Raw genomic sequence first — 20,491 nt, 5'->3', positions numbered from 1 at the left:
ATATTTCAACTTATTGTACACACGCTAGTAATTCAGCTTAACTTAAGCACACGGAAGTATTTCAACTTATTGCTACACGTGGTTTCATTGTGACCGTTGGTCACTTCCGAAGATTACTACAATCCCATTAATATTACCTGCCTGACATTTTAATATTACCTGCCTGACATTTAATTCTCCCCACAAAAGTTCCTGAAATAGAGAAATTATTATTTCAAACTACTCTTAAATATTCCACATGCATACCATATCTCCACTCTTTTGTCATTACGGAGCACAACTAAAACAGGTTTTACCAGCACAAGATCCAGCGGCAGAGTGCTGAAACATGGCCGTTCTCTAGGTCATCTCGCACCTCTGTAGAGGTGGGGGAAGACCATGCTACCGTATTGGTCAGCCACATTTCAGGCGCTCAAAGCTCAGGTAAATTTCATCTCTTTGGTCCCACCAAAGGTGGCCAAAGGATCGACTCAAAGATGATCATATATTCACATTCACTATCTGCGGTTAGCAGACGACCATACATTCATTCATTTCACAGATCTCACCAAACTGGATGTAGGGATTTACTTTGTGGGAGTTCACATGTGATAAATTAAATAAATAAATTGTCATTCTTTCCCACACTGGTATCCGGCTTCGCTGTATTAATTGAAATTGAGTTATTTTTACAAAAAAAAATGTGTTGTTCTGACAAGAATAATGAAGTATGTTGTACCGATTTTCAATGTCGGGCAGTACTGTACCCTTTCAATGTAACGTCCACTGTTCAAAGTGCCGTCAATGCGAACAAGAGGTGACCGTAACCAATGGCACCCCATACCATCACGCCGGGTGATACGCCAGTATGGCGATGGCGAGTACACGCTTCCAATGTGCGTTCACCGCGATGTCGCCAAACACGGATGCGACCATCATGATGCTGTAAACAGAACCTGGATTCATCCGAAAAAATGACGTTTTGCCATTCGTGCTCCCAGGTTCATCGTTGAGTACACCATCGCAGGCGCCCCTGTCTGTGATGCAGCGTCAAGGGTAACCGCAGTCATGGTCTCCGAGCTGATTGTCCATGCTGCTGCAAACGTCGTCGAAATGTTCGTGCAGATGGATATTGTCTTGCAAACGTCCCCGTCTCTTGACTCAGGGATCGAGACGTGGCTGCATGATCCGTTACAGCCATGCGGATAAAATGCCTGTCATCTCGACTGCTAGTGATACGAGGCCGTTGGGATCCAGTGCGGCGTTCCGTATTACCCTCCTGAACCCACCGATTCCATATTCTGCTAACATTGGACCTCGACCAACGAAGTCGGAAACGTGATGGTACGCATTTCTCCTCCTTACACGAGGCATCACAACAACGTTTCACCAGACAAAGCCGGTCAACTGCTGTTTGTGTATGAGAAGTCGGTTGCAAACTTTCCTCATGGCAGCACGTTGTAGGTGTCGCCACCGGCGCGAACCTTGTGTGAATGCTCTGAAAAGCTAATCATTTGCATATCACAGCATCTTCTTCCTCTCGGTTAAATTTCGCGTCTGTAGCACGTCATCTTCGTGGTGTTGCAATTTTAATGGCCAGTTGTGTATATATTATTTACAAATGCTCTGTGTTGCTAGCTTTTGTCAACGACAAATGTTCCATCTGTAATCAGTTTCCTGCTAAATCCTGTGAAATAATTCTTGATGTGTGATGGCAACTTCTTTTGTTATCCTTGTCACAGCTCGACGACTTTTGCTGGAAGCGGAGGAACAAATAATTTATCTTTAATGTAGTCCCTTTACACAGAAGTCCATTGGGGTTATATAAGGTGATCGTGGTGACTAGTATATTGTTCCACCACGTCCAATCCAAGTCGGTACATTCCTACGGAGGTACGCCACAACTTCACGATGAAAAGCGCCGTCTTGCTGGAAAATAAATTCTGTGCCCACATCCTGTCGTAATTGAGACGTTACAAAACGTTCAGGCATGTCCAGGTACGATATTCAAGTTACACTTGATTCGGCAAGAAATGAAGGACCGTTAGTCTTACTGTCACCTTCGATCAGAAGAGTTTTTCTCTGGTTTCGAGCGGCTAGCTTCAGTAGTAAAGACTGCCAGTCTTGCTTGCGAGATGAAGGCAGAGCACAGCATATGTAGCATCGTCGACCGAACCATTTGTGATCCTTTGTGAACCGACTGTGATCCTTTGGTACAGAGTCGAGTGGAGGGCCTGAATCAGAGGCTCAGACGGATCTAGACCATGTAGGATGCAGATTCCTCGACTTACGCCATAGAGTGGTGGGTTTCTGGGTTCGGCTAAATAGGTCAGGAGTTAACTACAAAACAGAAAGTGGGTAGTGGGGGCTATGTGGAGGGGACTAGGTGACTTTTTAGGTTAGAGGGTGTCAGTAAAGCGCAGAAAAGCCGGCCGTTGTGGCCGAGCGGTTCTAGACGCTTCAGTCTGGAATCGCGCGACCGCTACGGTCGCAGGTTCGAATCCTGCCTTGGGCATGGATGTGTGTGATGTCCTTAGGTTAGTTGGTTTAAATAGTTCTAAGTTCTAGGGTACTGATGTCCTCAGATGTTAAGTTCCATAGTGCTGAGAGCCATTTGAACCATTTTTGAAAGAGCAGAAATGGCTTCAGTTTCAAAGGGTGCAGGACTAACCAAGGATGAGGGTAGACATAGCAACTGTCGTAGCTGTGTTGGAAAAGAACCAGTGCTACAACCGCTAAGAAAAGCACTGAATCTCAAGTCGTTTTAGGTATGGGAAGCTGGCTACAGCCGAAAGTAAGTTCATCCGAAATTTTTGCGTGGGACCTAAACGTGTTCAGAATGGATTGATTTAATACCGTTAGTAGTGGACGGTTTATTGCTGTCAGAAGTAGTTTACCTTGTAGTGAAATTGAAGTAGATAGTGTCTGCGAGTTAATATTGGTAGAGGTTATAACTGACAACCGAAATAAATTAATAACTGGTTCCTTTTACCAACCCCCCGACTGAGATGATACAGTTGCTGAACACTTCGAAGAAAATATGAAATCGTAACATCCAAACCCACCAAAAACAAACGCAAGATACATCTGTTTAAAAAGACAGGTAAAATTCGCTTGACATCTTCCTCAGAGACAGACTCCACCCCCTCCAATCTGACTGTGTAAGCGTAAACCAAACGTAGTCTGAATTCAAAGAAATAGTATCGACAGAAATTGAGAGATACATATTAGATAAGTTAATAAGAGATTGTAATGGTCCCCCATGCTACGCAAAACAGATCAAAGCACTGTTGCAGAAGCAACGAAAAAAGCAAGTCAAATTTAAAAGAGCGCATAATACCGCAGACAGTCGAAGTATTACTGAAGCTCGAAATTTAGCGAGATGCTTTTAATAGTTTCCTCAACGAAACTCTGTCTCGAAATCTGGCAGAACACCCAAAGAGGTTCTGGTCCAATACCTTCACTGCGATAACAACTATGATGTTATTGATGACAGTGCCACTAAAGTAGTTACTAAACACAGCTTTCCGAAATTCCTTCATAAAAGAGAACGAAGTAAATATTCCAGAATTCGAATCAAAAACAACTGCCAACATTAATTTAGAAATATATATTCTTGGTTTGGCGAAGCAGCATGAAACACTTAAGAAATGCAAGGCCTCCGGCCCAAGATTGTATACCAGTCAGGTTCCTTTCAGAGTATGCAGATACAGCAGCTCTATACTAAGTAAACATATACAACCGCTCGCTATGGAAAATCCGTACGAACAGATTAAAAAGTGGCACAAGTCGCACCAACACCCAAGAAAGGAAACAGGAGTAATCCTCTGAATTTCAGACCCATATAAGTAACGTCGATATACGGTAGGATTTTGATATAGACTGTGCTCTAACATTATCAGTTACCTCGAAGAAAACCATGTACCAACATGGATTCAGAAAATATCTTTTTTTTTTGTGATACACAAACAGCTCTTTATTCTCACGAAGTATTGAGTGCTTTCGACAGAGGATGTCAATTTGATTTCATGTTTTCAGATTTCCAGAAGGCTTTTGACAGCGGTGCTCACAAGCGGCTTCTAATCAAATTGCACGCCTACGGAGTATCGTTTCATTTGTGTAACTGGATTCGTGATTTCCTGTCAGAAAGGTCACACTTCGTAATACTTGACGGAAAGTCATCGAGTAAAACAGAAGTGACATTTGGTGTTCCCCAAGGAAATGTTATAGGCCCTCTGCTGTTCCTGATGTACTTAAAACGATTTAGGAGACAATTTGAGTAGCCCTTTTAGATTGTTTGAAGATGACGCTGTCATTTAACGTCTTCTAAAGTCATTAGATGATCAAAACGAATTTCAAAGTGATTTAGACAAGATATCTGTGTGATGCAAAAAGTTGCAATTGGCTCTAAATAACGAAAAGTGTGAAGTCATCCTCATGAGTACTTAAAGGAGTGCGTTAACTTTCGGTTACACGATAGAACACACTTATCTATAGGATGTATACTCAGCTAAATACTTAGAGATTACAATTCCGAATAACTTAAATGGGAACGATCACATTTTTGACAGTGTTGACCGGAATACTCTCTTTGAAATCAGCTGTGAAATACAGGGAGCGTAAGGCTATTTACAACCTGTACAGAAACCAGACAGTAGTTATAAAGAGTCGAGGGGCGTGAGAAAGGCAAGCAGTGGTTGAGAAGGGAGTAAGACAGGGTTGTAGTTTGTCCCCAGTGTTATTCAATCTGTTCTTTGAGCCGGCCGCGGTGGTCTAGCGGTTCTGGCGCTGCAGTCCGGAACCGCGGGACTGCTACGGTCGCAGGTTCGAATCCTGCTTCGGGCATGGGTGTGTGTGATGTCCTTAGGTTAGTTAGGTTTAAGTAGTTCTAAGTTCTAGGGGACTTATGACCTAAGATGTTGAGTCCCATAGTGCTCAGAGCCATTTGAACCATCTGTTCTTTGAACAAGCAGTAAAGGAAAGCAAAGAACAATTTAGAGTAGAAATTAAAGTCCAGGGAGGAGAAATAAAAGCTTTGAGGTTTGCCGATGCATTGTAATTCTGTCCGAGACAGCAAAGTACTTGAAAGAGCGGTTGAACGGAATGGATAGCGTCTTGAAAGGAGGATATATGATAAACATCAACAAAAGCAAAACAAGGATAATTGAGTGTAATCCAATAAAATCGGACGATGATAAGGAAATCAAATTATTGGAAAGCTACACTTAAAGTAGTAGATGAGTTTTGCTATTTTGGCAGCAAAATAACTGATGATGGCCGAAGTAGAGAGGATGTAAAGTGTAGACTGGCAATGGTAAGAAAAGCATTTCTGAAGAAGAGAAATTTGTTAACATCGACTTTAGATCTAAGTGTTAGGAAGTCTTTTCCAAAGGTGTTTGTCTGGAGTGTAGGTATGTGTGCAAGTGAAACATGGACGATAAACAGTTTAGACAAAAAGAGAGCCGCGTGGGATTAGCCGAGCGGTCAGGGGCGCAGCAGTCATGGGCTGTGCGGTTGATCCCGGTGGAGGTTCGAGTCCTCCCTCGGGCATGGGTGTGTGTGTTTGTCCTTAGGATAATTTAGGTTAAGTAGAGTGTAAGCTTAGGGACTGATGACCTTAGCAGTTAAGTCCCACAAGATTTCACACACATTTGAACATTTGAACAAAAAGAGAAAAGAAGTTTAGAAACGTGGTGCTACAGAAGAATGGTGAAGATTAAATCGGTAGATCGCGTAACTAACGAGGAGGTACTGAACAGAATTGGGGAGACAAGACATTTGTGGCACAGCATGACAAAAAGAAGGGATCGGTTGATAGGACACATTCTGAGGCATCAAGGAATCACCAATTTAGCGTGGAGGGTAAAAATCGTAGAGGGAGAGAATACACTAATCAGATTCAGAAGGATGTAGTAGTTATTTGGAGATGAAGAGGCTCGCACAGGATAAGTAGTATGGAGAGTTGCATCAAACCAGTCTTCGGACTGAAGACCACAACAACAACAAATAGATAACGTTGTGGGGAAAGCAAACCAAAGACTGCGATTAATTGGTAGAACACTTACAAACCGTAACAAGTCAACTAAAGAGACTGCTTACGCTACTCTTGTCCGCCCACTTTTGGAGTATTGTTGTGCCGTATCGGATCCGCATCATATAGTACTGACGGAGCACATCGAGACAGTTCAAAGAAGGGCAGATTCTTTTGTACTATCGTGAAACAGGGTAGAGAGTGCTACGGATATGATACACGAATTCTGGTGGCAGTTATTAAAACAAAGGCTGCATTCTCATCAAATGATACAGAAAGACCATCAGGCTGGCTGGCTGGAAGAAGGTCAGAACATCGCTCCTCCCGTAACCGAGGGCAGAATGCTAATCATTGTATCACTTTACCCGATACATTTACATAGAAGAGGCAGATGTTGGTTACTCTATTTCTCTGTAAACGAGGATTACATATTTACTAAAAAATAACATTATAATCATGCCCGTTTTGGACAAACATTAGCTCACCAGTATCCTGCAAATGAACCGTGGACTGTCTTTACACGCGACTGAACCTAATGAAATTGATAAACTTTGTCTTGTCTGTCTTCTTTCGTTTCTTAGCCGCTGACTTAACTGTGACGATTTTCTTTGCATCTGAGGTACGTTTGTGGAACAAAATAAGAAACTCTTTGATTGCCTGTCTTGCGCATTTCGCGGCTTTTGTTTTTGATGCATCATCAGTGGCGATTTTGTGTAGTCCTTGCTTCATATCTTTGCCGCGCTGGAGCGATATTTTGTTGTCCTATACAGTACATCGTATTAGAAATATTGGTTTTCAAATGATTAACTTCTCGTACTGCGGTTCACGGTCATGCAAAATGTGATAAAAGCCATCATGGTCGCGTTTGATTGTAAAATTCTCTATTAGAACGATCTGCTATTGCAGTTTCGGCCATATGTAAAGCTAGCTCTTCCCCGCGGTGTTATCCGCGTTTAAACAGCAATTTATATGTATAAAAAAATGTTAGTGTCGAAACTCACGATCTACGCGTGTGCACCATCGCTTGCAGCGCGAGTCACTTGCGGCCCAGCGATTTGCTGGGGAAAAAACACTAAATTTTATGGCGATAGTAAAAGCTGACAGGACTCATGTCGCTCGCAACTCACTCGTTTACTTTACGGAAATCAATTTCACGGGACCGAGTAGCGAAGTACAGAACATAGCAGAAAAGGGAGTGTTTGATTCATGCTTAACACGGGAAAGATCACAATTGTTTAGGTGTGTGGAGGCCAGAAATCTGCTGAAATACGTCTCTGTAAACAACGCTCCGTACTCGTTGTAGAGATAACTGAGTATCTGGCGCTGTCTTGGGTATGTATTTCTTCCAGTCTTCTATTAGTCTATCTCTACGCCCCTCTCTCTCTATCCTTCTCCTCTGTTCCCCCTCTCTGTCCATCTGCTCCTCCCCCTCTCCCTGTCAAACTCCTCCTCCCTCCCTCTCCGTTTATTTCCTTCACCCCCATCTGTCTCCACCTCCTCTTTCCTTTCTCTGTCCATCCATCTCATTTCCTCTCAGACCGTCCATCTCCTCTTCTCCCTTCTACAGTCCATTTCATTTTCCCTCCTTCTCTGTCTACTCCTCCTCCCTCCGTGTGTTCATCTCCTCCTTCTCCCTCTGCATTTATTCATCTCCTCCACTCCGTTCTCTACCCACGTTATCACCCGCATCCCAATAGGAGGCAGGTGGTTCTTATTTCCACAGTATTTCTTTCCAACAGCGCGGGGTAGCCGCGTGGTCTAGTGCTCCTTGTCACGGTTCGCGCGGGCATGGGGGCGTGTGTTTTTCTTAGCGTAAGTTAGTTCAAGTTAGATTAAGTAGTGTGTAAGCCTAGGGACCGATGACCTCAGCATTTTCCTCCCATAGGAACTTACCATAAAATTTCCTTCCACACTGTAACTAATATGTCTAACAAATTTGATGGAAATCGTTCCAGGGCTTTAGTATGAACATTTTACCCGTGACAGTGCTTGTATATGCACACGTCAACTCAATTTCACATATACTTAATATATTTTACACGTATATGTACACATATTTCAATTGTATCTCTAGCGAATTTCGCCCTGCAGTTTCATTTTGAAGTAGCTCAATGTTTATCATGACTATGAGTCGTACAGTGTAATAATTTTGTAGGTAAATCCAATGACATATGTGGCTACTGTCTGCGAAATGTGTTGCGAACAGTTAGTCGAAGGCCGGCCGATGTGGCCGAGTGGTTCTAGGCGCTTCATCTGGAACCGCGCGACCGCTACGGTTGCAGGTTCGAATCCTGCCTCGGGCATGGATGTGTGTGATGTCCTTAGGTTAGTTTGGTTTAAGTAGTTCTAAGTTCTAAGGGACTGATGACTTCAGATGTTAAGTCCCATAGTGCTCAGAGCCATTTGAACCATTTGAAGTTAGTCAAAAAGAAGTAACAAATTAAAACTTCATGCTCTTTACTTAAGACCCAATAGTTCCAATAGATGGTGGCGACATACACAGCCTCCAAATGGCTGTCATTAGTAGTGGGATAGCCTGTGTTCTGGTGCATTTGTTAGTGCAGTTTGCCCACATCAGGAGCAAGCATACATTCAGGGGTAAACCTGTTGTTCTGCTCTATGTCAGGCCTTAACCTATAGTTCTCTTGCAATTGACAGGCCCATAACCTATTGTTATATACCACTTTATATCAAGTTGATATACAAATTAACTAAATTGTGACATATGATTGATTTCTGCTTCCTCCCCCTCCCTTAACCTATAAATCCAGGTATGGTGTTGCTTCCGAATTAAGTGGTCTTCCACATAAATACCGCTAAATTGAATACAGGCGATGATCGCGAGGCGTGTATTGACAGAGCAAAAGTGCAGGTGCACATCGCCAGCGGTGTAAGCTTGTAATAAAATCACCCTTATCATCGAATTTAGAAAGTGATTCGGGTAAAGAACTTGGTATTAAGCACATATTTGTAACCCGTCTTGCCGCTGCTACATGTTTCCCACGCTAAAAACAGTATTTGTACTGCATTTTATCTCGATCACAGTCGAGCCATCCCCAACACACGCACAGACAGACATCAGAAAACAGAGCAATTTCACTGCAACTGTAGAATTTGCAGTTGAATGTGATTGGATGCATTCGAGTAAAGTGCTGTACCATACTGTCCGACCAGAAAAATAGTGCATTTGCATCGACACATTGCAGAGGACTCTGTCTTGCAGAGGTATTTGTTCAGTCTTTGTCCATCGCGCAGTAGGCCCTTCCTCCTCCTTCCGACTGTAGCAGAGAGAACCAATTTAGAAATTCTCTAGTGCTTTAAAAACAAAATTGCAATGGCAAATTCCCTATTGAGCAATTAATTGTTTCTGATCGTTGTATTGAGAGCACGTATCTGTCCAACACCTCCAGCAAATTGTTTAAGGGCACAGCATGCAACTGAGCTTAAATTTCCAATTTTCAGCTATCTCCAACATATCGACTTTCTATCAAATGAACTAACTGTGCCAGTATCCACCATAGGACGCAAGGGTGAAAAAAAAAACCATGAGGAGGAAGAGAAGGGTTTGGAAACCTGGCGGTTGCGGGATCCAATCCCGCCAAGTATTCCAGTCCTAGTACCCGCGAATAGGCTGCAACGCAAAAACTGGCCACACACAAAGGGTATCGATTTAATTAATTAGTCAATAAATCTGATAGTGTGCGGCAATATTTCCAAGGCATCCACATCCGGGAGGGTGGGTGGTTACCAGGTATCCACTACTTTGTTCAGGACAAAGGTGGTATTAGTGTGGCACACGACAGGTGCTACCTACTTCTTCTCAAATGTCTGTTCCAGTCGCTACAGTAGAGTTTGTCCCATAACGAGACAACTGACCATCAAAGGATGTATACAAAATGACCACCGACAACGGCAATACACGCTTCCAACTTGGTATGGAACGACTGTTGCATACGTGCTAACATTTCAGCGGAGATGTCCGAGAATACATCGTCGCATATCATCGGTTGTAGGTGGATGGTCTGTCCTTGTAGACATCGTCTTTGAGCTTTCCCCGCAGAAAAAAAGTCTTTAAGCGTCAAATCCGGAGAACGAGACGGCCAAGGAACAGGTTTTCCGCGTCCAATCCAACGATTTGTGAACAGTTGGTGAAAACATGCTTCGTGCACTATGGGCTGGACAGCCAACATGTTGGTACCACAGGTTCCTCAAAGTCAGCAGAGGAATGTGTTTTAGCATCCGTTGAAGATGGTCTGTTAGGAGGCTGTGATACTTGTGCGCGTTCAGTGTTCCGTCTATGAAAAACGGGCCTATGAGCTGATGGTTCATTGTCCACAGCACACGCTTATACTTCATGAACGCTGTGTTCCACGTGACGAAGCCAACGGGGTTTGTTAACAGACCAATAGTGCATGTTTCGGCAGTTTACCTGGCAATGATTGGATGTGGCTTCATCACTAAACAAGATACATGATACACTTCTAGTATCCTGTATTAGTGGCCATAAAGAGAAGTTAACACTATTCTCTTAATCGTTACCATGCAGCTCTTCATGGAGAGAGAGATGTGATAGGTTCAAATGGTTCAAATGGCTCTGAGCACTATGAGACTTAACATCTGAGGTCATCAGTCCCATAGAACTTTGAACTACTTAAACCTAACTAACGTAAGGACATCACACACATCCATGCCCGAGGCAGGATTCGAACCTGCGACCGTAGAGAATGTGCTGGCCAGGGCAGCAGTCGAACATTTTCTGTACCCAGAAAGGCCCGTACAGAACCTGCAACATGCGGTCGTGCATTATTCTGCTGAAATGTAAGGTTTCGCAGGGATTGAATGAAGGGTAGAGCCACGGGTCGTAACACATCTGAAATGTAACTTCCACTGTTCAAAGTGCCGTCAATGCGAACGAGAGGTGACCGTAACCAATGGCACCCCATACCATCACGCCGGGTGATACGCCAGTATGGCGATGACGAATACACGCTTCCAATGTTCGTTCGCCGTGATGTCGCCAAACAAGGATGCGACCATCCTGATGCTGTAAACAGAACCTGGATTCATTCGAAAAATGACGGTTTGCCATTCGTGCACCCAGGTTTGTCGATGAGTACACCATCGCAGGCGCTCCTGTCTGTGATGCAGCGTCTAGGGTAACCGCAGCCATGGTCTCCGAGCTGATAGTCCATGCTGCTGCAAACGTCGTCGAACTGTTCGTGCAGATGGTTGTTGTCTCGCAAACGTCCCCATCTGTTGACTCAGGGATCGAGACGTGGCTGCTCGATCCGTTACAGCCATGCGGAGAAGATGCCTGTCATCTCGACTGCTAGTGATACGAGGCCGCTGGGATCCAGCACGGCGTTCCGTCTTACATAGGCTACAATCCGACCTTTATCAAAGTCGGAAACGTGATGGTACGCATTTCTCCTCCTTACACGAGACATCACAACAACGTTTCACCAGGCAACGCCGGTCAACTGCTTTTTGTGTATGAGAAATCGGTTGGAAACTTTCCTTATGTCAGCACGTTGCAGGTGTCGCCACCGGCGCCAACCTTGTGTGAATGCTCTGAAAAGCTAATCATTTGCATATCACAGCACCTTCTTCCTGTCGGTTAAATTTAGCGTCTGTAGCACGTCATCTTCGTGGTGTAGCAATTTTAATGGCCAGTAGTGTATATGCCTGTTCCCCGTAGGCCACGATGTGCAGCGCACGGTAGTATGTGGCTGGCAGCGGTGGCCGTGCGGTTCTAGGCGCTTCAGTCCGGCACCGCGGGACTGCTACGGTCGCAGGTTCGAATCCTGTTTCGGGCATGGTTGTGTGTGATGTCCTTAGGTTAGTTAGGTTTACGTAGTTATAAGTTCTTGGGGACTGATGACCTAAGATGTTAAGTCCCGAGCTGTGTGTGCTCCGAGCCATTTGAACGGTAGTACGTGACCCCGTGTCGCGCACAGCCATTGTTGGTCCAGGCGCGCGAATGGTGCGCGGGAAGAACCACTGTCAGTAATCCTCGATAGGGGTCAAATTTCTCTAAATTTTCTTTCGTGTGCATTTCTCATAACGCAATTAGAAAGAAGTAGTATTTTCTTTGTCTCTTACCGAAATGTGCGATCTAGAAATTTTAAAGCTAAATCCACCAGGATGCACTATGTTTGAACGGGGCCTGCCGTTCTAGCTGGATGAGCTTCTCTGTGACGCAGTGGTGCTTAACGAACGAACTCTTGTCGAAATGCGCTGCTCTTCTTTTCATAGTGAGTAGTATTGTACGAGGGTTGTTTTTTAAGTAAGGGCCGTTCGCGCGTATAGTCCCGTAGTTCGCGCGGACGCCGCAACAAGCCACCGCGCCACTTGCCGGCATCCTTCCCGTTCACACTGATGCAAGTTGCAGCTCTGTAGCTGACGTGTACGCATCGCTGTGCTACTTTATAATGTTAACGATTATTGAATCGCCCGCCGCGTGTGAGATCCGGTCAGTGATAACGTTTTTTGACCGCGAGAAGCCTATCAGCTGCAGAAATTCATCGTCAGTTAACAGAAGTTTATGGCTTGAATGCAATGAGTGAAGGTAAAGTGCGTCATTGGGTTAGAGAGTTTAAAAATGGTCGTCAAAACGTCCATGACGAAGAACGCTCAGGCCGGCCCTTTGTGATCACTGATGATTTGGTGGCTGCAGTCGAAACAAAGATTCGTGAGGACAGAAGATTCACAATGTCCACTCTTTCTTTGGAATTTCCACAAGTTTCAAGATCGGTTTTGTACAAAATTGTGTCTGAAAACCTAAACTTTAAGAAACTGTGTTCTCGGTGGGCACCCAGACTCCTCACAGAGGACCACAAAGGGAAGAGATTTGCCACTTCATTGGACTTTTTGATTCGTTACGAGGAAGAAGGGGATGAGATGTTGAGTCAAATTGTCACTGGAGATGAAACATGGGTATCCCATATAACTCCCGAAAGCAAGCGACAATCGATGGAATGGCGACACACAACCTCACCCGCCAAGGTCAAAGCCAAACAGACGCTGTCAAAGCGCAAGATTATGGCAACTGTGTTCTGGGACGGGCGCAGTGTTTTGCTAGTGGACTTTATGCCACGAGGAACGACAATCAACTCAGATGCCTACTGTGCAACTCTAAAGGAGCTCCGCAGAGCAATTCAAAACAAAAGGCGCGGCATGCTGACAAAAGGAGTTTTGCTCCTGCACGATAACGCTAGGCCTCACACCTCTCAAAAGACTCGGGATTTGATTGATTCTTTTGGCTGGGAAGTTTTGGACCATGCACCATACAGCCCCGACCTTGCTCCTAGCGATTTTCACCTTTTCCGGTACCTGAAACACCATCTTGGCGGGCAGCGCTTCAATGACGACGATGAAGTGAAAGCGGCCGTGAACTCTTGGCTGTCGGAGCAGGCGGCCGAATTCTTTGAAGAGGGAATTAAAAACTTACTTTTACGGTATGACAAGTGCTTAAATAAACAATGCAACTATGTAGAAAAATAGGTAAAAGTGTGTAGAATCAGAAAATAAAAGTTTTTTTTTTACAAAAGTATTTGTATCTTTTTTTAAAAATAAAAACGGCGCTTACTTAAAAAACAACCCTCGTACTACCTTATTCTGCTATTTCCTCTCCCTACAAGTAGGTTTACGTGGATGTCCCACTTAACCGTTTGTCGCCAGTCTTGTGAACAATTATTTGTATTTCCGCCTGTTTATATGCTGTACTTAACATCTTTTACGGAAACAAAATACCTGAGAGCTACCAAAGATGTACGAAATCCACTAGCGACAGATGACGTGAATAAAATTGCATGTAGTTGTGGCCACGTACACTATCTGATCAAAAGCTTCGGCACATCCTTATGTAATGCGGAATTGGCCACTAGATGTCACAAGAGGCTGGCCCGCCGTTATAAAACGGCCGAGGCGTATTGTTTTGGCAGTAAAGATGCAGTAACAGCAAAGTGATCGTAAGGAGAGCGCAGTAACTTCGACAATGGGCTGGTCATTGGATGTCACCTGAGTAACAAATACATCTGTGAAAATAAAAATGGAAGCTGAAGAATTGAAGTAAAGTTTGTGTTGCGGCCGGGACCCAATTCTTCAGCTTCCATCATTGTTGCAGGTCAAGATGAGACTTAAATGTCTCGCGGAAAATTTAATTATGACATCAGGGACATTTCAGCTCTTTGACATCTGCCCAACTCGATTGTTTGGTGATACGACTGTGAAATGGAAACGCGAAGCAAAAACCACAGCTAAACCAAGGCCAGGTAGACGTCATATATGGACGGGCAGTAACCGTCGAGCATTGCGAAGGTTAGTCGAGCAGCTCCTCATCGAAGCCACCCCTTACTGTTGTCAGGGCAAAGCGGTACTTGAAGTGATGTAAAAAGCGACGCCATTGGACAGTGGATAACTGGAAACGAGTGGTTTGGGGTGATGAACCACGCTACTCTCTGTGACAGGCCGATGGAATGGTTTGGCAGTGGAAAATGCGTGGAGAAGTTTACCTGCCGCCATGTGTAGTGTTAGTAATGAAGCACGGAGGAGGTGGTACGGTTTGCGAGTGTTTTTCGTGCCTACGGTGTGGGCCCCTTATTGTGCTTAGGAAGACGCTAAATGCGGAGGGATATGAACACATTTGTACTGCGTACCCTAGAGGAACAATTCGGAGACGATGATCGTGTCAGCATGACAATGGACCCTGTCATAAAGCAACATGAGTGACGCAATGGCTTTGGACAATAACATTTCTGAAATGGATTGGCGTGCCCCAGGTCCCGGCCTGAAACCAATGAAAACTCTTTGCGATGTGTTAGAGCGTCTATTTCTTTACAGACCCCAGCGTCCAGCGTGACTAACATTTTTAGTTTACACTCTTCTGAGGTTGAATTGGCTGCAGTTCCGCTATAGACACTCAGACAGCTCGTTGAAAATGTCCCAACCAGAGTTCAGTCCGTCATAAAGACGAGTTCAGACCGTCATAAAGACGAAGAGTAAACACACCTCATATTAATGTCAAATAGTAAGTGTCCGGCTACTTCCGATCAGATAGTATATTCGTTGTCCGCAGCTCGTGGTCGTGCGGTAGCGTTCTCGCTTTCCACGCCCGGGTTCGATTCCCGGCGGGGTCAGGGATTTTCTCTGCCTCGTGATGACTGGGTGTTGTGTGATGTCCTTAGGTTAGTTAGGTTTAAGTAGTTCTAAGTTCTAGGGGGCTGATGACCATAGATGTTAAGTCCCATAGTGCTCAGAGCCATTTGAAGTATATTCGTTGGAAACACGAAAATAAACGTTAACACAGACCGTCATAAAGACGAAGAGTAAACACACCTCACATTAATGTCAAATAGTAAGTGTCCGGATACTTCCGATCAGATAGTATGGCCGGCCGAAGTGGCCGTGCGGTTAAAGGCGCTGCAGTCTGGAACCGCAAGACCGCTACGGTCGCAGGTTCGACTCCTGCCTCGGGCATGGATGTTTGTGATGTCCTTAGGTTAGTTAGGTTTAACTAGTTCTAAGTTCTAGGGGACTAATGACCTCAGCAGTTGAGTCCCATAGTACTCAGAGCCATTTGAACCAATCAGATAGTATATTCGCTGGAAACACGAAAATAAAAACACTCGCGCAGCCGAACATAAAAGTGGCAAATCGGCCATAGTGGAATACGCGCTTCAAAACGGAAACAGTGATAAAAATTTTATGAGAATGGTGTTTCAGACAAGACAATCCATTACTATCCGCACGTGCGTAGAATAGAGATCTATAAGCACCAAGATAATTTTAACAAAAAAGAACAGGGTGTTAAATAAAATAAAAACGGGTAGCGACTTTGCGCCCTCAGAGTAAGGCTCGTTTACTTTTAGGCGACAACGTTGCCATCAGCCAAACATAATACAGCATTGGGCATCACCTGAGGAATAGTGGCGCTTTCCGTACCGCTCTATAATTCAGAACCCCTTTCTCTCGAGGCAATTGCCGATTTATCTCCAGAGATGTCTTCTGCAGATCGGAATGACCCGTCAGTGAATAGTTTTATGTATCAACCACGCCATCTCGGCCAAGAAATGTTTACTGAAGTAAGGGGAAGCTTCTTATTAGCAGAAAAAAGCGGAGAGTGTATTTGATAGCCTGACGTCTTGGACAAAAAGGATATCGTTCATTCGGCAATACTGTATCCTGTTAGATTGTATCTTTTCGCAATCTACGCCTATAATCAGCAAGCCACTTTATCGTATGTGCCCAAGTGTAGTTTCTGTGATGGCAGAGGGTACGTTTTGTGCCTCTTATCACATCTCCCTTTGCTGATCGTGAGGGGTTCGCGGGAAGATCGAATTCTGGTAAAGCCTCCATGTGAACTTGAATGTCTTAGATTTTACCTTAATAGCCTTTTTGCGAGATATTTGTAGGAGGAAGCAATATATTGGTTGATTCTTCTAGGAACGTACACTTTCGAGTTTCAGCAGTAAACCACATTATGACGCAGAACACCTTTGCTGTAGCGTCTGCTACTGGAGTCAGATGATAATCTCTGTAGTACTTCCGCGCTTGCTAAACGAACCTGTGACGAAGCGCGCTTCTCTTCTTTGGATCTTCTCTACGTCCTCTCTCAGTCCTACAGGTCCCAGACTGATATTCAAGTGTTAGTGGAACGAGGCTTTCGCAAGCTGCCTCTTCTGAGGGTGGACTGCACTTCCTGAGTATTCTTCCAGAGACTCTGTCTGTAATCTTAATTACGGGCGATTTGTTTTATGTGGTCGTTCCACCTTAAATCGCTTCCTACGCATACTCCTACATATTTTCTGGATACTGCTGCTACCAGTGATTGTTTTACAATTGTGTGATCATATGGGTCTCTCTATCTATTTACACGCAATACGTTACATTTGTTAACGGTGAGGGTCAATTGCCAATCCCTACACCAAGCGTCAGTTCTTTGCAAGTCTTTCTGCATTTCTCTACGATTTTCTACTAGCGTTGCGACTTCCCTGTAAACAACCAGATTATGCACGAAAAGCGTTATGGAACTTCCAACGTTATCCACTAGGGTCATTCATACATATTGTGTAAAGTGATGGTCCTATAACACCCCACTGGAGTACTCTCCGAGTTAGTTTTTCGTCTAAGGATTCCTCCCCTTCGAAAATGATATGCTGTATTCTGTTTGCTAGAAACTCTTCAGTCCAGTCACACAGCTGGTCTGATACTCTGTATGCTCGTAGTTCGTTCGTTAGGCAGCAGTTTGTAACTGTATCGAACGACATTCATAAATCGAGGAACACGGTTATCAGCCTGAGTGCCGGAGTCTGCTGCTTTCTGGGTATCGTGGGCGAACAGAGCGAGCAGGGTTTCGCACAATCGTTGATTCCTACACAGGAGATTTTCGATCTCTAGGAATTTCGTAATACGTGAGCGTAAAACATGTCCCAAAAGTCTGCAGTAGACCGACGTCAGAGATAGAGGATCAAAGTTTGGTGTGTCTATTCGATGATACTTTTTGAAAACGTGAATGTAAACTTGTCTGCTGTGAAGAGTGAGTAGCAGCTTGCTGGTCTGATGGTAGCGGGCGGGGGTGGGGAGGAGATAGGGAGGAGGTGGGCGTTTGCCGAGTGTCGCGTGGCGGCTGCGTGTCTTGCTCGCCGTGTTTACCCGGCCGGTCAGTTCGCGCGTGACTCACCGTAATTTGGCGGCCATTACTGCGGGCCGCGGTATTTTTGCATGCGTGCTGACCGTGCCGGGCAGGGGGCAGCGGAAGTGACCGGCGGGGCTTGACCGGCCATTGTTTCGGCCCGCCATCTGCGCCTCCCTTTTTGTGCGGCTCGCCCCCGCGGTCTCCCCTCCACACTTAATGGCCGCAGCCTGCCATTCCCATTTCACGATTGTAAATGGAGTTTTCACGAAATTGGAAACTGTGAAGGGCTGGGGCAGCGCCACCCCTTTGGGCGAGGCGAGGGAGTGTGCATCTGCACCCCGCGACCCCTGCGAGCCGCGTATTGTCCGCGCAGGCTGACCGCGCATTGTGGCCGGTGTGAATGACGAGCGGAAATCAGGTGGACGGCGTCCCTTTTTTCCGGTAACTACGGCCGTAATCCAGAGCTGGACCAACACGGATACGCGGGAACAGTCGCCACTCCACCCCGGCGCTGGCCCCTTTGTCCGCTGCTGCGACGGTTGCACGGCCAAAGAAACCGCCTCGCTTTCTCTCGCTGCACAACTCGCATCGTCTTTCCCGTGTGAGAAAGTCGAGAGGGCGGCCGTAGACCCGAAAGCATCCATATTGTCTTCACTATTCGTTTATGTTCGTCGCATCTTTTTCGTTCGTAAATTTGTTACGAATTTAAGCCGAATTAAGGAATTTAATCATTTTTTCATAATGTGGGACCACAGTCATAATATATTTCTTTAAAGTCAGTGTCGCCACTAGATTGTTTTTTATTTGCAGTGTTACATTTACACGATCATGATTTCGGCTGTAAAGTGCCATTATCAAGTGTTTTAATGTTACACAGTGCCTAAGATGGTATACTGTCGTATGTGTCTAACAGTGTACTTTAAATACGACGGTATGCCATCTTAGACACTGTATAACATTAAAAGAGGCGTTTTATAAGAAAAGGAGAATCTTCTGCGGCGGTCTGGACAGAGAACTCAGAAAGAGACTCATAAAATGTCTTGTATGGAGTGTTCTTCTATATGGCGCTGAAACGTGGACTATGAGGAAAAAAGACAGAGAAAGGCTGGAGGCTTTTCAGATTTGGACATGGCGGAAGATGGAAAGAATAAGTTGGATGGACAGAGTAAAAAAGGAAGAGGTACTGAGAAGAGTGGGAGAGAAAAGACGGTTACTAGATGTAATAAAGAGAAGAAAAAGAAATTGCATTGGGCACATATTAAGAAAGAATGACGGACTGATAAAAACAGTTTTAGAAGGTTATGTAGAAGGGAAAAGGAAGCGAGGAAGGAAGAGATTCCAGATACTGGATGACGTGATGGACGGTACAACATACAGCAGCCTTAAGAAGGAAGCAATGGATCGCGGAAAATGGAGAGGCAAAGGACCTGCTAATATAGCAGATAACTGATGATGATGAACATCAAAACACTTGATAATGTCACTTTAAAGCCGAAATCATCATCGTGTAAATGTAACACTGCAAATAAAAAACAGTCTAATGGCGGTACTGACCTTAAAAGGAATTAAGGAATATCGTAATCCAGACTACGTGAATCTATGTAGAATATCGTACTGCCTTCAACTCAAAAACTGGTTTAACGCAACTTTCCACGCTGTCCTCATCCTAGCATAACTTCGGCAGCCTACACTCTCATGAACCTGTACACTGTAGTATAATCTGTTCCTCCACACCTCAGGATTTCAAGATCTGCCATGAAACTCTTTTTTCCCCGATTCGATTCAGTACTTCTTCATTAATTACCCTATACACTCCTCGTCTCTCATCATTTATTTTGTTCCCTGTGTATACCGAAATATTTAGATAATACACTGTAAGGCAAGAAAAAAAGAGACACACACACCACGAAGGAATTATCCGAATGGGACGTAAATCAGTAGATGTGATGTATATGTATAAACAAATGATTACAAAAATTAGATGACTTAATCTTGAGAAAGACTACACAAAGTTAGCAAAGCGTTGTTCCGCCTCTGGCCCTTATGCAAGTAGTTATTCGGCTTGCCATTGGCTTATAGGAGCCGGTCGCTGTGGCGGAGCGGTTCTAGGCGCTTCAGTCTGGAACTGCGCTGCTGCTACGGTCGCAGGTACGAATCCTGCCTCGGGCATGGATGTGTGTGCTGTCCTTAGGTTAGTTAGGTTTAAGTAGTTCTACGTCTAGGGGACTGATGACCTCAGATGTTAAGTCCCATAGTGCTTGGAGCCATTTGATTTGACTCATAGGAGTTGTTAGATGCCCTCCTAAGGAATATCATGACCGGAGTAGAATTGACTTCCAGAGCAGAATTGACTTCCGCAGTAGAATTGACTATAGCAGTGAGTCCCGATGACCGATGAAGAAGTGCCTGGAGAAGCTACGGACAGTGGGTGGGATACCAATCTGACTGTCTTCCGCCATACGGTCCAACAACCAGGAGTGATGGTCCGGGGTGCCATTTCTTTTCATAGCACGACCCTTGGAGTTGTCATCCGCGGTATCCATGCACCACAGCGGTATTTCCAGAGATATTCTACGCCCCGTTTTGTTGCCCTTCATGCCAAGTCATCCTGGGGCTACATTTCAGGAATATAATGCCCTCCCGCACACGGTGAGAGTTTCTACTGCTCGTCTACGTGCTTGCTGCACCCTACACTGGCCAGAAACGCCGCAGGATCTCTCCCCAGCTGAGAACAATTGGAACGTTAGGGACAGTGTCCTGCAATGAGCTCGGGATTTTGACGTTCTAATGCGCCAGTTGGACAGAATTTGGCATGATATTCCTCAGGAAGACATCCAACAACTCTT

Source organism: Schistocerca nitens, chromosome 2, assembly GCF_023898315.1.
Source record: "Schistocerca nitens isolate TAMUIC-IGC-003100 chromosome 2, iqSchNite1.1, whole genome shotgun sequence".
In the NCBI taxonomy this organism is placed as follows: Eukaryota; Metazoa; Arthropoda; class Insecta; order Orthoptera; family Acrididae; genus Schistocerca; species Schistocerca nitens.
The sequence above is the reverse complement of the archived record's forward strand: the minus strand, read 5'-3'. Positions refer to the sequence as shown.